We start from the raw sequence: 4,069 nt of genomic DNA on the forward strand, positions 1-4,069 counted from the left end.
ACAGCCACCGGCCTGGCCGAGAGCCCCTGAAGGCGAGCACGGAGCGGGGGGTCTTGGGTGCCGCTGGGGCGCCTTGCCCCCCCTCTCAGAGGGCAGCTGACAGCGAAGGAGGGGGACGGGGAGGGGAGGGGCCGTGTCATTAATCCCCGTGCTTTTAGTGCTGCTCCCTGTGGGGAAACTGAGGCACAGGCCGCAGTCTACCCTGGAGGGAGCGGGGATCCTCAAGGGGTCCTTGGGCTTTTCCTGCTGGGCGGTTGAATTATTCCCCGGGAAGCAGCTTTGCTGCTCGCCCCAAGGCCTGGATGCCGTGACCAGCAGCGCTGCCCTTGTCTTGGGAATTTGGACGCTTCCTATGGCAGGCGGAAGCTGCCTTTGGGGCTCTTGCAGATGCAGGGCAGGAGCGAAGGGACAGAAAAGCATCACCCGGTGAAAGGAGTCTTGAGACCTGCCCCCCACCTGCAAGGCACAAGGCTTGGCCTCCTGCACGTGGACTCTTTCCTTCTGCCCATCTTGTGTTGGCTGCTCATTGAATTTCTGCTCTAACTGCTTGGGGGCTTTTTGGGGAGGGGGGGAAGCAGGGATGCGGTCAGGAGGGGAACTCTTAACTCTTGGACACGATAATGGAGAGGATCTTTTAACTGAAAGGGGATCTTTTAGCTGTGATTCAGAAGCCCCTCTGCAAGGAGGTTGGTGCCTACAGGGGTTATTTTAGGACTGGGAACGGCATGGGAGAATCTAACAGCCCCAACCACATCGCTCACTCTGTGGAGTGCTGGGACTGGTTTCACAGCTTCCTGGGCCACGATTCTCCTGCCGACTGGATGTGATGGCTGCTGGCTGCCGAGTGAATAAAAGGGCTGGGAGATCTACCAGGGTGATGTACTTCTTGGGGGGAGGCGGGGCAGCCAGCCTCACCAGAGAGTCTGGGCTGCCCAGTTCCCACTCCAGGGAAGGGTCTGTCCCAGTGGGGTGAGAGGTTTGGGGGGAGGCGACCCACCGGGAGGCCATGGGGAAGACGAAGGAGCTGGGGATGAAGGAGATGGTGGGAGGACGTGGCGGGGGTCACAGGGGCTGTGCCCTGCCCTGGTGTGGCCCTGCCTTCCTCCCTGGGCTGTGAGAGGACAGGCAGCATGGAGGGAGACAGGGGCCACGGAGTGGGGAGGAGGCGGGAGACATGCCCGGCTGGCCCCGCACAAAGCGGCTTTGTGGCGGCGGGTGCGGACAGCACCGGGCACAGCGCCTGCCCCAGCACCAGCAGCGTCTGCACAGGCACGGGGGCCCTGGGAGCACAAAGAGCAGCCCGGGGCAGAGCCCTCAGTGCCATCCTGCCCACCCCACTGGCCACGTCGGGGCACACAGGGCCGCAGGGCTGGGGCAAGGGGGGTTTGATGGGGTCTGTTGTTTTATGGGTGATGCCTGAGAGGAAGAACATACACCTTCTTCATTGCCACTCACTGCCTGCCCTCAGCTTGGCAGCTCAGACTGGATTATTTCAATCTTTATGCTTCCCTGCGCTCAGGAATAACAATTTATGGCCATTATTTTTTTTCAGGATTAGTCAAAGCAAGTCCCTTTTCTGACAAGTGTTTTTCTTGCCTGCTGCTGTATGCTTGAAGCCACCTTGCTCTTCTCCCCTTGCACCCTCCAGCTCAGCAGTGGCTGGGTGCTCGCACCCTCCTCACCTTCCTGCGGGGGGGGCACGGACATCTGGAGGGTGTCCTTGAACCTCGCCACCCGACCAGGTGGGAACAGTCTCCTTTTCTCCAGCGGCACAGGCCGGGTACGAGGTGACCTTCAGGTCCCTGGGAGCCGGCCAGGGCTGCAACTCGATCCTCCCACATCAGCTGCTGGCAGAGAGCTGAGCTCGGTGCTGCACTTGCACTCCAGGATGGAAGCAGCAACGGAGACCCAAGGTGGACAATGGTGTTGCCCCAGGGACTTCCCTGGGCTTTTGCAACCTTCCTTACTCCTTCCCTGTTACCTTGCCAGCTGGGTGCACCTGCGTTTGTGGAGCAGGCGCCACGCTCGGGAATGGCCACCCTAACCAGAAACAACGGGAAAAAGCAATCCGTTAATCCAAACCTCCGCACTCCGGCTGAGCAAGAGGCTCCGGCTCCCGGCCTTTCCCTGCCAGCCAGCCCCCACCGTGCCGTGCAGAGGCGGTGACGTCTGAGCTGGCTGGGTTTTAATGCCGTTTTTCAGCTGCAGCCCTGAGGGAATCACCAGTGAAGTGATTTGGCGAGGACAGGGGCGCCCGGCAGCCGAGCTCCCGTGGTGCCAGGAGGCTCTTGGATTTGCTTTGCCATGGATTGAAGTGAAGCTGATCCGGGTGGCTGAAGGAGACTGAAGCCGTTCATTTTGGAATCAGAAATTAGGAGTTTGAGGGGAGGACAGTTGTACCCGTGTGGCTAATGCTGCTGAGGACCCCTGCAATGGCCTCCTGCAAACTGAGAACCCCCCAAAAACATCCAACTTTGTGCTTTGGGAAGAGAGAAATGGTTGGCAGTGCTGGTGGGAACAGGGAAGCGGGGTGGGGGGAGGGAGGGCTGTGCTCCCAAATTGCAGCAGGGATGGAGCCACCAAAAGCAACCCATGGATGTGTTTAATTTCGAAATAATAAATGTTTTTAGGGCTTAACATGCGGATGGGCACTCTTTGTTGGGGTTGGAAAGGTTTCAAGCTGACTGAGGCTGCTCCCTGACCTCAGGCCTTGGTGCAGGGTGAGAATGGATTTGCCCCTTGCCCGTGGGGCACCAGAGGCCGGCGGGGTTCAGCTGTGCTGGTCCCACTGCTTCACCCACAGTCCCACAGCAGCACTGCAGTGCTGGCTCCTGACTTCTTGATCCTGAGCTGGAGCTGGGGGGGGTGGGTGGATGTTCACCAACACTTTCCTTTTTTAATAGCAGGAAAGCCTTTTCCTCCTGCCTGAGTCAGCGGAAAGGATTTTCCCGGGTTTCCCCGTCGTGGCCTTGGCTGCACTTGTCTGCCTCAAAGGAACAGGTGAAAACCCAGAGGAGTGGCTCTCTGTGGCTGTGCTGCTTTCCTGGGAAGGGCCAGGAGCCCTCCCTCCTTGCAGGAAAGTGTGCCTCGAGCGTAGCCCCGCGTGTCTCTCCAAGTGTGAGCTGGAAAAAAGGAGAACTTCTGCGGTTCACCTCATCCTCTCTCACCACCGCGCCCGCCAGCTGGCATCACCTCAGTTAGTCCCCACCTGTTCCTTCCCCCTTTTTCATCCCTTCGTTTTTTCCTCTCCTTGGATCCTGTCTAATGGTTTCTCACCACAAGCACCACTGGCAGGCACTCGGCAGGATGGGCAGTGCCTGGGAAACAGGTTTGGCGGGAGAGGAGCTTCGCCACCTGCCTGGAGATGAGCTGCCTCCAAGCCGAGGTGGGCCATGGACTGGGGGATTTCCTGGTGCTGCAAAACCTGGGACACCGGTGCAATTTGTACAGTGCTCCCAAACCAGGAAAGTCCATGTGTCTAATACCCAAGGAAATCAGTGTTTGCTGTGTCTGAGCACAGGAGCATGATAGGAGGTGAGACCAGTCTGTCACCACTATCCTGCCATTCAGGGCTGCTCTGGGAAGCTGCTTACGGGGCTCCGTGGAAAAACAAGCTCAGGAATGTTTTCCTGGCCTGCAGGGAAGGGCCAGCAGTCCAGTGCTGCTCCGGTCCGGGGGTTGCCACAGCACAGAGGTGCCCACGTCACAGCAGGGAGCAGCCAGGCAGGCAGCTGGGAGAGCTGGGGTGCAGGAGCTGGGGCTACGGCCCACGTGCCCCTCAGACAGGAGGCAGCTTTGGGCTTTGAAGCCATTTTTGCGTGTCACGGGCCACGGGCAAGGGCAGCTCAGGGGGCCACTTCCTGAAGAAGCTCTTGGACCACATTTCTCTGTCACAGCACATGCAGCAGGATCCCTGTGACCCACCAGCACCCTGAATCCCATCGCTGGCAGGCAGGGGCTGCGGGTCCCCACGAGGATGGGTGCGCATCAGGGGCTCCCTGGGCTGCACACCTGGTTAGGGGTATGGGGGGGAGGGGGGTCTTCGGGCTGCAGGGCGGGGATACAGGAC

The 4,069-nt window shown here is 59.7% G+C and overlaps 1 long non-coding RNA gene across 3 annotated transcripts; it reads left to right on the forward strand.

Moving 5' to 3' along the window:
- The first annotated feature begins 6 nt into the window (after nucleotides 1-6).
- LOC108445728 lies at nucleotides 7-3,484 on the forward strand. 3 transcript variants are annotated; one of them, XR_001860683.1, is made up of 4 exons: nucleotides 7-2,720; nucleotides 2,904-3,000; nucleotides 3,117-3,196; nucleotides 3,295-3,484. It is a non-coding gene; the product is annotated as an uncharacterized LOC108445728 (long non-coding RNA). The 3 variants fall into 3 exon arrangements; XR_001860681.1 differs by having other exon boundaries at nucleotides 2,904-3,196; XR_001860682.1 differs by having other exon boundaries at nucleotides 2,907-3,196.
- Nucleotides 3,485-4,069: the final 585 nt, after the last annotated feature.

Source organism: Corvus brachyrhynchos, unplaced genomic scaffold (genome assembly GCF_000691975.1).
Source record: "Corvus brachyrhynchos isolate BGI_N302 unplaced genomic scaffold, ASM69197v1 scaffold323, whole genome shotgun sequence".
In the NCBI taxonomy this organism is placed as follows: Eukaryota; Metazoa; Chordata; class Aves; order Passeriformes; family Corvidae; genus Corvus; species Corvus brachyrhynchos.